We start from the raw sequence: 13,407 nt of genomic DNA, 5'->3' as shown, positions 1-13,407 counted from the left end.
GGAAGTAACACAGAAAGGATACGATACAGTTGTCATTCATTTTTCTTAGAACATCACTGCCTTCTTTCTGTGTTCATAGCAAGTTCTGGTGCCAATGGTAAGCATGGCTTCTCCAGGCTGTTGGTGCCCCCAATTTTACTAAGTCACAGCCATAATACACCACCCTGTACTTGCTTCGGGACTTGCTGCACTTCCACCAGAATTTTGTACTCAAGGGATATCCCAAGCACTATATGTAAATGGGTGGCAAAAGACAGTGGACAGCCATATTCATACCGCACTGCATGCATCTCTTCTATTCTAGTGCTGCCTGTATTGTTCCATTGGACTTCACTTACAAAACACAAGTTCAAATTTAAAATTATTAAGAATTGTAGGGTTAGAGCAGTGCATTAGCCCAAGCTCAGGGCCCTGGTGACTGCATCGGTGACAGTCTATGAAGCTGGCTTTGCCTGGGGCTTGTTAGGAATGCAGGTTCTGGCTCTTTCCGTGCCTAGTGCGGCCATGTCTCATGGTCCCAAGAAGCATCTGAAGCGGGTAGCCACTCCAAAGCATTGGATGCTGGATAAATTGACCCATGTGTTTTCTACTCGTCCATCCACCGGTCCCCACAAGCTCAGAGAGTGTCTCTCATTCATTTCCCATACTTAAGAAACAGGCTTAAGTATGTCCTGACAGGAGACAAAGTAAAGATCTGCATGCAGCAGGTCATTAATGTTGATGACAAGGTCCGAACTGCTATAACCTACCCTGCTGGTTTTATGGATGTCATCAGCATTGACAGACCAGAGAGAATTTCCATCTGATTTATGACACCAAGGGTCGCTTTGCTGTTCATCGTATCACACCTGAGGAGGCCAAGTACAAGTTGTGCAAAGTGAGAAAAATCTTTGTGGGCACAAAAGGAACCCCTCACCTGGTGACCCCTGATGCTCACACCATCCGCTATCCTGTCCCCTCATCAAGGTAATTGACACCATTCAGATTGATTTGGAGACTGGCAAGATTACTGATTTCATTAAATCTGAAACTGGTAACCTGTGTATGGTGACGGGAGGTGCTAACCTGGGAAGAATTGGTGTGATCACTAACAGAGAAAGACATCCTGGGTCTTTTGAAAGATGCCAACAGCTTTGCCACTTGGCTCTCCAACATTTTTGTTATTAGCAAAGGCAACAAACCATAGTTTTCTCTTCCCGGAGGAAAAGGTATCCGCCTCCCCATTGCAGAAGAAAGGGACAAGAGACTGGCGGCCAAACAGAGCAGTGGGTGAAACAGTCTCTAGCTGACAAGTTAAAAAGGTCTTTGTACTTAATTAAAGACAATACAGCATGGAAAAAAAAAAAAGAAAGAAAGAAAAATGCAGGTTCTCAGCCCTGCCCCTGCCATACCCCCACCCCCGGCCCTGCCCCTGCCTGCCCCCTTTCCCCCCAGACCTGCTGAGTCAGAAACTGCATCTTAATAAGGTTCCCAGGTGGGTTCTTTGTTGAAGTTCAGGAAGCCAGATGCTGACTTTACTCCCAGGTAGGCAAGTGAAAGTGTTTTCTCTGGTCTGCCCCGCCCCTCTCTTCCAGCCTTGGGTCCCTACGTGCAGCTCCCCAGAACCTTACCAACCCCATTCCTGCTGGCTTTTCTGAAAACCTATGTATGAGGCTTTGTTCTAATCTCAGGTTTCATCTGCCTTCCATCCATCCATCTATCCAAGTCCTTTGTATATTCATGAATTCCTGTGGCAACAAAGAAATCACAAAGAGCATCTAATAGGAGCTTTCCTTTTAAAGGCCAATTTTAAGGGCTGGGCCAGAGGCAGAGCCCCCCAAAAGATGAAAACCTTGCTTATTTACATGTCAATGTGTAGCAGAGATGCTTTCATTATTGAGAATTCAAAAGTGAGAAGAGTCCTGTTTTTTCCCTGTTTGCTATTTAATTCCATTTATTTCCCTGCTTTTGCTAGTCATGCTATGTTGCCCAGAGTGGATGAGGATTCACTATACTCTTCTTTCTACTTTTGCTTGAGAATTTTCATGGCAAAAAGTTAGAAAAATGATAATAACACCCACCCTCAAAATCCTTTTTTTTTTTTTTTAAAGAGATGGAGTCTTTCTCTGTCACCCAGGGTGGAGTGCAGTGGCATGTTCATAGTAAACTGCAACCTTGAACTCCTGGTCTCAAGTGATCCTCCTGCCTCAGCCCCCTGAGTAGCTGGGACTACAGGGGTGCGTCACCATGCCTGACTAATTTTTTTTCTTTTTTTGAAATGGGGTCATGCTATACTGCCCAGGCTGGTCTTGAACTCCTAGCCTCAAGTGATTCTCTGCCTCAGCCTCCCAAAGTGCAGAGATTACAGGCCTGAGCCACCACACCCACCCTCTTCCAGAATTTTGGCAGGCAGGTGGCTCATTCCTGTAATCCTAGCATTCTGGGAGGCCCAGGCGGAAGGATTACTTGAGGTTAGGAGTTCAAGACCAAAATCTTTAACAGAAAAAAAAAAAAAAGGAGGAAGAGGAGAGAAGAGATTTTAAATTTTAATTTTCTTTGGCATTCAAGAAATTTCTAAGAGTAACTTGAGAAAAGAAATCAATCAAAATTAGGGGGCCTTAGTTTGGACTGAGCTCCTGCACCAGGTCCAACAGAGCCAAAAGAAAATGGAGTCACTCATGCTAAAGTCCCATGTCACCAAGCAGAAACTAAGTTGTTTGTCTGACCTTCCAAGAAATCAGAAGAGAGAGAGCTGATAGCCAAACCCCCACAGGCCAACTTTAGCCAGCATGATAAGGAAGTCCTCTCTCTTTAACCTTTATAAGGAAAGTAATCGTGAAATGACTAATCCGCTTTTTGTTCTCTATTTCTGCTTTCCTTAGCCCTTGTCTGTAAATCCAACCTCCTTTCTCTGCTCATTAGAACACTCATTCTATTTTAGAATGAGGTGTTGCCCAATTCCACAATTGCAAATAAGAGCCAATTAAGATCTTTAAACTAAATTTGTGGTCTTCTTCTTGTTTTATTTTCAACCTCAGAAATAAAACAGAATTAGCCCTCAGCTAAAATAGCATTGCCCCTCAGCATGTGAGCAAAGCTTTACTGCACCTCTGTGTCGCAAGCCAACATAGTATTTTCTTGCACAATAGTGGCTCCCTTCCTCTGTGAGGGAGAGCATGGAAAAAAGGCAAAAGAACAGAGAAAGGAAGAAGACAAAGAAAGAGAAAAGAAGAGGAAAGTTTTGAAAAGACAGCTGCTGCCCCTTTGATGGAGATGGCCTCCTTTTCCTCTTCCCTGCCAAGCCCACTAGAAAACATCCTCCCAATGGCCAAGCTTGTCAGAAGTCAATATGGGCTCAAGTAGCTGCTTATAATTTGTCAGTCCCTTTCCGACATACAGGCGTCTCAATTTTAAGACCGAGATTAATGTCCCCTAACCAAGACTGGAAATGGCATGCAAAAACGACAACCTAGGGGTGGGGGCTGAGGAAGCGGCTGAGAGGCAGTGGAGGGCATGACTTGCACTTCCTGAAGGTCTGGGGCTTTCCGGCAGCTCCACTGTCCCCTCATTCCTCCTCCACCCCAACCAAGGCAGGAGCAACAAAGAAATAGCCCAGCCATCAGCTTCTTGGGGTTGAATTTTTACAGCATAACTGTGTGCTGTGAAGAATTTCCTTGTAAATTGTCCTACGTGCACAATGATTGCATTCTTTTTTGGATCACCAACTCAGGACATTTTGTAGCATGAGTGACAGGGACATTTTAAATTCATGGGAAATACAAAACCCCTTTTGTGGGCATTGGTTTCAGCTGCCGCCTCAGGTAACAAGAGTTGAGCTAAGTTTTCCTTCTTTTCCTTTCCTTATCCATTGATTCTCTGGCCAAGGTGCTATCGAGTAGCCGGGTGAACACACAGGCCAAGGGAGAGGAGGAGATGAAAAGCAAGTTAATTCACCAGATGGAGAGTAGGACGGTTTCAGCAGGGGGTGGCTGTATTTCCAAAACCAGATCAAAATCAAGTTCAAAAAGTTAAGTCCTGCTTAAAAAGCTGAAGGCATACACATCTGAGTGGGTCTGAGCTGGAACAGGAGATGGGGAACTTTCTTTTCATCTCTTTCATTTCTCCAAGGCCTTGATGGAGGAGGCTCCCCAACGGTCTTCGGTCAGACAGCTTGCAGTTAGTGTGACCTCGGTCTGAATCCTGTTTTTGCCGTTGGGCAAGTTATTTAACTTCTCTGAACCTCAATATCTTCAGCTATAAAATGGGGACAGTGCTATCATCTATCTCATTGGCATTCTGGAAGGAATCAATGAGAAAATATATGCAATGGCCTGACAGCCCGGGGCACATAGAGGTTAATAAGAAGTAGGAATAATGGTAGAAGTTGTTATTTTGAAGGGTAAGCTGTTGCTCACAAGTCCAGCTTCACATATTATCAAAGAACATATAGAAGGTTCATCAGTGAGTTGACAAAACCCTGACTGGCTCGTTTCCTACAGAGCCCAAAGCTCTGGCGGACAAGCTACAGCCCTGGGCCATGAGGAAGGAAATCCACCCCATTGTCCTTTGTGAGGAACTCCTTCTCTTCCTTTTTGCCTGGTTTCCCCCTCCTTCTTCTGCCCATCTCTACCTCTTTCTTTCTCTCCTTCCTTCTCCAAAGGCCCCATCAGCTGCACTCTCTCCTTATAGAGCAGCTTCAGGAACATCGTCTCGTGATGCTGAGTTCTGCTTGTTCCTCAAAGGCAGTGGATGGAGCCGATTCTCGCTAAGTCCCTTTGGAAGCCAACATTCTCCAGTTACCCATCCCACCTCTTTCCCCCTTCTCTTTTCCTTGCCTCTTTATCACTCAAACTCCTGGGATTAAAATTTGCCTGCAGCTCGAAGTCTGGCAATGTAAGAGAAAGTCTGAGTTAGGAATTAGGAATCCCCCAAGGACCCTGGGCCTCCTTAGTAGAAAAGCAGGACCTGCCAATCGATCAAATGATCAACAAGAATTTATTGACACCCACATATGTGGAACAATGACAGCTCAAGGGAAAGTCAAAGTGGAGAAGAGAGACTACTATTTGTTGGATGCCTACATGTGCCAGGCACAGTGTTAAGACTTTATATTTAGAATTTCAGCTTGACCACTGTACTGGAGGTTGATGTTACTATCCCACTTCACATTTGAGAGAAGTTAAGGATTAGAGAGGTCAACTAACTTTCATCAGACTACATATATCTAGTAGTTATTAGAACTGGGGTTTGGATTTAAGTCTGTCTGTCTCCAAGGCCCACGTATTCTTCCTCTATACAAGGAATGGCAAACTGTGGCCCATGGGCCGTATTCTGTCTGCCACCACCTGTTCTTGTAAATTACTTTTTATTCTAATAGCCACACCCATTCTTTTGCTCTATAATAGCAGAGTTGAGTATTTGCAATGGAAACAGTAAGCCCTGCAAAGCCTAAAATATTAACTATTTTCCATTTATAGAAAAAGTTTGCTAACCCTGGCTCTATGTCCTACTCTGTTTCTCATCCCAGATTCCTGACTGTCCCTTTATGGCCTTTCTTTATATGTCCTCTCAGGCATCTGGTTCTCCATTCTTCCTTTATCAGATCTACTGGGAAAGCATTGTCTCATCTCATTCATACAAAAGTGTAAGTAACCATTAAAGCTTAATGGTCATCCCTGCCATAGGTATTTGCATTTTCAGAGCCAATCAAAATCTTATGCCAAAAAGACAAGTTCAGTGGGAATTTTTGTTGGAAATTCTGAAGCAATGGCTTTATTTCATTAGATTTGAGATAAGGGGCCCCCCTCCTTGGATGTCCCTAAATCATACTAGGTATGCAGCCTTTTAATCTGCTTTTCTCAAATATGAATCACTCAGAAATGCCTTGCTTGGGTCCTAATCTTCAGGTCACTGGGGTGGCTGCCACTTATACTAAGGACCATGACACTGGCTACTGATTTCAGGTATCACATCTTTATATATTTTCTAACTCTTGATTTTTAAAGACCACAAAAGAAATATCTTAAAGGAGTTTATACACTATTTACCAACCATTTAACATCAGTATAACTGTCTCTACACAGGAGTTGCCAAAGACAGTTGAAATTAGCTACAGCCGGGTTTGATGTTGACTAACAACTCTCCTTAATAGTATAAGTTTTGCCAAGAGAAACTGAGGAATTACCTCTTTTCTAGATGGAGCTAAGGGCCTCTTCTAGTTCCTCTTGGTTTTTGCCATCCTCTGATCTGTCTGTGACCCGACTGTGTGTACTAGGCTGACTGCATCCTTGAATTAGAGCCAATGCCACAATGGCAAAGCATGCATAGCTGTGATAAGTGGGAAGGAAACCACTTCTCACCTCCTCACCTCCAATTACTCACTAACTGCTAATGATTTTATCTCCTAAATTGTTTTCAAGTATGGTCTCTCCTCTCCTTCTCTGTTACCATTGCTCAGGAAGTAATCGCATCTTGCCCTTTCTATAACCTCCTAACCGATCACTCTGCCCCCATCTCACCCTCCCCTCTCACCAAGTCTATCCCCTACACTGTTTCCGGAGAAATTTATCTAAAAATCAAGCGTGGCCAATGTCTCTTGCCAGCCTAAGTCATTGCAGTGGCCTCCATTCTCCTTCACAGATGCCACGAACTCAAGTCCTGTACCTGAGCAGAGCTGGCACGTGTTAAACAGTAGGGAGCAGTGGGGCCTGGGTGAGCTGGAGGGCTTGTGTCCTGCTATTAGATTTTATTCAAAGGCCATGGCAACCATAAAGACACCACAGGCAGACTGAAAGCAGTCCATGAGCAATGAATTTGCTACCCCTAGAAAGTCCTCTTATCATGACATAGAAGTCATCTCTGGCCTGACTTATACTGTTGAGTCTTATCTCAACTACAACCCGACTTCCACTCCAGGCCCCAGCAGTCCCCATCTGCTTGATTTCCCCTGTGTTTCGTGCCTCCCTCCTCCCTGCCCCTGCTAATTGTTTTGTTTTTTCTTTCTTTCTTTTCTTTTTTTTTTTTTTTGCCTATCTCCTGTTTATTCTTTCTTTAAAACTCAGGAAGCTTTCCAAGATCACCCCCTAGGGTGATCACACATACCTAGGTGGGCCAACATTCATCTTCTGTGCCTTTAGAGAACCTGACGCTGGCCTCTATCATTACACTGACTGCATTATTTTAAAATTATTCTTTTGGTTTTTTTCTTTCTTTCTTTTTGTTTTTTGAGCATCTATTTCAAGCAGAATATTTTAAAATTATATCTCGGCCAGGTGCAGTGGCTCACGCCTATAATCTCAGGATGGGATTATAGGAGGATGGGGCAGGAGGATTGCTTGAGTCCCAGAGTTTGAGACCAGCCTGGGCAACATAATGAGACTCCATCTCTACAAAAGAAATTTTAAAAAATTAGCTGGGTGTGGTGGCACATGCCTATAGTCCCAGATACTTGGGAGGCTGAAGCAGGCAGACCACTCTGAGCCCAGGAGTTTGAGGCTGCAGTGAGCTATGACCACGTCGTTGCACTACAGCCTGGGTGACAGAGAGAAATTCTGTCTCTAAAAAAACTAAAATAATAAAGTAAAATAAAATAATATCTTTGCTCTGATTTCTCCAAGAAATATTAAAATCCTTGAGAGCAGGGAAATGGGGCATTTGTGCATGATTCCCCACGCCTACGTCCATAACAACCATGCATCAGATATTTGCTGAACCAAACACTAACCTGAGAGTCCGGAATCATTTGTTAGGTAGGAATTAGGAATCATTTGTTAGGTAGGAATTTGTTAGTTGTTGGGCAAACACTCTATGTCTCAATTATTCTTTCTAGATGGAAACAGCATACTTTCCCCAAAAGATGTTTATGGAATAAGATGAAATGAGATGTGCACGAATAAATAGCACAATACCTGGTATTTAGTTGGAACGTAAAAAGTATAATGTTTTAATGGAGCATGTCAGAAATGGCTCAAAGTCCAGCCTTTACAATGTACGTTATCTTTGACTATATGGCTACTCTAATTATTTCTTATCTTATTTTCTATTGCTTTGGCATTAACATGCTCTGCAGACCCCAAACGAAGCTGTGGTGCTCAGAACACAGGCTGCCTTTGGGGAATATTGCCTGAGAGGGGTCATGAGGGAGCCTCTTGGATGTTGGAAGTACTTGATCTGGTACTTGAAAGCACTTGGAAGTACTTGATCTTTGTATCTTGATCTGGTTGGTGTTCACATGGGTGTACATACCTGCCAACATTCACGCAGTGTTACGAGTTGAATTATGGCCCCCCAAAAGATATATTGAGGTCCTCATTTCTGGTACCTATGAATGTGACCTTATTTGGAAATAGGGTCTTTGCAATATAGTCAAGTTATGATGAGGTTATTAGGGTGGTCCCTAATCCAATATATCTTAATAAAAAGAGGAAAATTTGGACAAAGACACACAAACAGGAGAATGCCATATGAAAACATTGGAGAAAAATGCCGTGTGATAAAAGAGGTAGAGATTACAGGAATGCCAAAAATCGCCAGTCACCACCAGAGGTAAAGAAGAGGCAAGGAAAGATTCTATCCAGGGTTGCAGAGGGTGTACAGCTCTGCTCCTTGACTTTGGACTTCTAGCCTCCACAATTATGGTAGAATACATTTCTGTTGTTTTAAGCCACTCAGTTTGTGGTGCTTCGTTACAGTAGCCCTAGCAAATGAATATAGATTTTGGTACTGAGAAGTGTAGTGTAACAAATATCTAAAATGTGGAAGTGGCTTTGGAATTGGGTATTGGATAGAGGCTGGAAGAATTTTCAGGAGATTGACAGTAAAAGCCTAGACTGCCTTGAGGAGATTGATGGTAGAAATATGAATGTTAAAGGTGATTCTGGGCAGAGCTCAGAAAGAAGTGAGGAGAGCTATAGAGAAAGCTTTTATCATCTCAGAGAGTACATGGATCATCAAGAACACAATATTGCTAGAAATATGGACGTTAAAGGCCTCAGAAGTCCTCCTTGCTAACAGGTGATTTTTTGTTGTTGTTTTTTTTTTAAAGGCCTCAGATGAAAATGAGGAGTGTGTTATTAGACCAGGCCAACCTGGTTATAAAGTGGCAGAGAACTTGGTTGGATTATATTCTACTGTTTTGTGCAAAGTTGACTTGTAAGCAAGGAACTTAGATATTTAGCTGAGATGATTTTCAAGAAATTGTGGAAGGTACAATCTGGTTTCTCTGTGCTGCTTAGAGTAAAATGCAAGAGAAAAGAGATAAATCAAGGAATGAACTGTTAGGCGAAAAGGAACGAGCTCTTGATAATTTGAAAAATTCTGACCAGATGGCCTTCTCTGGAACAGGGCCAAGGGTGTGGCTGGACAACCATTTGCTAAGGAGATTAGGTGTGTGATTGATGACTCCTACCAACCATCTCAGCAGAAGCCAGGAATGGAGATGCAGTTATCTAGGAAAGATCTGTGGAGGACCCTCTTGTCTCATGGCTTGGACCCCGGGATTATACCAGTGGAAATGCCGCCAGCCTGGACTGAAAGGAACAGAAGGAAGATGAAATGAAGTAAGAATGAGTCCAAGGGCAGAGCCAACACAGGGTCAATGGGACCCCTGGGGGGTGAAGAGGGTGAGTCCAGAACCCCAGTAGGGCAAGAGGACAGAGCATCAGGCCACAAAGAATTATTTTCAGGCCTTGAACTCTAATGGAATTTTCCCTCCTGGATTGTGAACTTGCTTTAGGTCAGTGACTTCATTATTCTTTCCAATTTTTCCCTTCCACTAGCTCCCGTTTTAGAGCTAAGTGTGAACACAATGTTTCTGCCCTGGCTCTCTATGCAGGTGATTCAGTTTGGGTGGAGAGATCAAGAACAGGGAGCGTGGCCAGGCTCTGCGCCCTCCCGTTAGCTTAGTGTATTTTGAGGTCTATGTGCTCTGGGCACATCAATCCCCACGTTAAGCAGCACAGCCCCTAAGCAATGATCCTCTTAGCAGGGGACTGTGCTAGCTGCAGAGGGTTTTAAGGGCTGCTTTGCAGACCCCCAGCTACCTAAAATGGCCCATTTCCTTTGCCTTTGTGTGCCCGTCTTTGTTTTAGGGAGGCGAAATCACGAGGAGCCTGGCACTGTACCCTTAGATTCATTCACAGTGCTTTCTAGAAATTGTCCTCATGTGACTGGTTTGAAATGTTATGCTACTTGGGAAAAGTTCCACGCCAGCCTGGATGGGAAGACCTGCAGCTGGGCAGCACATGGAGGCACTGAGGGAGAGGCACGAAAATGGATCTTAGCTTGTGTGACGTATGTGTAAGGGGGTTGACCTAAGGCACGAAAAGCACACTTCACAGTTTCGCTGGCACCTGCCCCATCTCCCTCCTACACCTGGTTCCACATTCCCAGGTATTTTCCCTTTCAAAAGATGCAGAGGTAGTGGTTGTTTGGATTCCCTCTGCAGACTGCAAGGAGGGAGGCATCCTACCACCACTAGGAAACACTATGGAGATCATTGAAGAGGTCACTCTTCAGATGACATCACCCTGAGCCCTTCCAGGATGCCCTGGTTTCTTTAGAGAATCATTCTACCTCCTTGGTGTGGTGTGACCTGGGCTGCCCTCCAGCCTCACTCCTGGACACTTTCCCCATCATACCCTTCACTGCAGCCATCTCGGGATATGTTCAGTTTCCTAAATGTGTCCCTTTCTCTACTCCCTGTGCAGGCAATGCCCTTTCTTCTGCTGCACCCCACTGGCCCTCTCCCCAGCCTGCTCATTTTAGGGTGTCTCTGGGCTCCCTTCCCTGCTGTGCAGACTCTATTCTGGTACACAATTAGCATTTTCCCTCTTACCTAACTTCCCTCCTACACTATACTTCCTTGGACAACAGGGACTGGCTTTAATTTCTGCATTCCAGCACCTGGCAAAGTAAGTAGCACCTATTGGGTACTCAGAGGATGGCAGGGTGTTAACTTCGAGACAGCTAGTCCAGTATTTTAGCTTTCTGTTTACTGAAACAAGTACAGACATGCATCCATCCTTTTTGTACATTTAGTGTTATTGTTATGGCACAATATTACTTCCATGCACATGTGGGGCATAAAAAATGAGCCATATATAAATTGTTACTTTTAGAAAAACCCAAAATTTTGTTTTACTTTCTGACTCATTAAAGGGCATCCTCAAATGTCTGGTTGTTTGGTTTTCTGCTCGTATTTAAAAGTAGATTCTAAAAGGCTCTGACTGAATAGTAAAAAATAAAATAAAAAATAAATAACAAGACTAAAAAATCGGCAAAGGACCTGAATAGACGTTTCTCCACACCAGACACACAAATGACTGAGAGGTATATGAAAAGATGCTCAACATCATTAATCATCAGGGAAATGCAAATCGAGACCACAATAAGATATCACCTCACACATGTTAGGACAGCTTTATTTAAAAAAAAAAAAAAAAAAGATAAGCATCTGCAAGGGTATGGAGAAAAGGGTATCCTTGTACATTGTTGGTGACAATGTAACTAACATGGGGCTGCTGATATGGGAAACAGTATGGAGTTTCCTCAAAAAATTAAAAATAGAACTATCATGTGATCCAGCAATCCCACTTCTGGGTATATATCTGAAAAAATTGAAATCATCCCACCTCCTGGATCTGGAAGAGATATTTTCATTCCCATGTTCATTGCAGCATTATTCACAATAGCCAAATGTCCATCAGTAGACAAATGGATGTTAAAATATGTAGTATATACATACAATGGAGCATTATTCAGCTTTCAAAAAGAAGGGAAGTCCTACCATTTACAACAACATGGGTGGACATGGAAGACATTATACTAAGTGAAATAAATCAGTCCCTAAAGGACAAACATTGCATGATTCCTCTTATGGGAGGCACCTGAAATAGCCAAAGGTATCGAAGTGGACAATAAAATGGTGGTTACCAGTAGACGGGAAGAGAGTGATATGGAGGGTTGTTGTTTGATGCGTGTAAAGTTGCAGTTGTGCAAGAATGAGGAAGTTCCAGAGATCTGCCGTACAACACAATGCCTATAATAAACAATAAATACTGTTAAGTTTAGGCTACAGCTGCCTCCTTACATATTTCAGTTGGGCCTAAAGGTTTTCTGTACATACTGAGCTGTAGCCTGACTAGATGTGCAAACAGACTGTAACCTCCTCTGGTAACAAGCAGCCAAGCCTCAGCCAATCAAAACAGCTGAGTTTCCACCAATCACAGGCGGCCAACTGTTTAAACCGTGTTCAAGTAAATCAAACACCCAGCTGTCACCAATCCGGCTGTTTCTGCACCTCACTTCTGTTTTCTGTATGTCACCTTCCTTTTTCTGTCCACAAATCCTCTCGGCCACGTGGCCGCGCTGGAGTCCCCCTGAACCTATTCTGGTTTTGGGGGCTGCTGGATTCTCGAATTACTCTTTGCTCAATTAAACTCTGTTAAATGTAATTTGTCTAAAGTTTTCCTTTTAACAGTACATGTGTGCAAGCTCATCAAATTGTATACATTAGGTGCAGTTTTTTGTATACCAATTATACCTCAATAAAGCCGAAAAGTAAAATAAATGTTAAAAAATAAAAAGCTCTGAGTGCATGGGTGAGGCTTATCCACGACCCTGCCGGGTGACATGGCTGTGCTGTCTTCCTGGAGAAGCACCAACTGTAACAATTTGTCTTGGTTTAAATTCCCCTGAAGCAGACCCAGAGACAAGGAGCCCAGTTCAGGTAATTTATTTCAGAGGTGATCTCAGGACACCCTGGTGAGGGGTGGAGGAGTGAGACTGGGGAGAGGGGGAAAGGGGGAGAGTGAGCAGTAGAAATCCCGTGCCGTGCGCGGCCCTGGAAGTGGGAGAGCGCGGGAGCCAGGCCCTTCACGTCACCTTGTCACCTGGAGGCGCCTGAACTCTCTGGCACTTCCGGCTGTGCCTGTCTGCAGGCTGAGAGGAGCGTCCTCCAGAAGGAAGTTGCAGGAGTTTGCAGGAAGCTGTCTCCATGTGCAGGAGGGAAGGCTGCGGGGACGCGGGCAGGGGTCTGACAGCGTCTGCTTCGGTATCGTTTAGCAGGCTGGTCCGCTTCTCTTGAAGTGAATGTTCGAGTCCTACCTGGAGGGTAGGGGACCAGATGCCAGCATTCTGGGATTGGAGTGAGAGTAAGGGCCGAGGTCTCACTATCTAAGATCAGCTTTTGCTTGGCCAAGCCATTTTCGTCATGGGAACTCTCACTCGTGCCCTTGTTCCTGCATCACACCTGTTCACACCCTCATCACCACCGGTTCACACCCTCTACAGTAGTGTTATCTGATAGAAACACACTGTGAGCCAGAGACGTAATTTTAAATTTTCTATCAGTCACATTAAAAAAAAAACCATGCATATGCGTACAGGAGATATTAATTTTAATAATATGTTTTATTTAACCCAATGTAT

The 13,407-nt window shown here is 43.9% G+C and overlaps 1 pseudogene; it reads left to right on the top strand.

Moving 5' to 3' along the window:
- The first annotated feature begins 504 nt into the window (after positions 1 to 504).
- LOC105815492 lies at positions 505 to 1,273 on the top strand (annotated as a pseudogene).
- Positions 1,274 to 13,407: the final 12,134 nt, after the last annotated feature.

This window comes from Propithecus coquereli, unplaced genomic scaffold (genome assembly GCF_000956105.1).
Source record: "Propithecus coquereli isolate 6110/MARCELLA unplaced genomic scaffold, Pcoq_1.0 Scaffold339, whole genome shotgun sequence".
Lineage (NCBI taxonomy): Eukaryota > Metazoa > Chordata > Mammalia > Primates > Indriidae > Propithecus > Propithecus coquereli.
The sequence above is the reverse complement of the archived record's forward strand: the minus strand, read 5'-3'. Positions and strand labels throughout refer to the sequence as shown.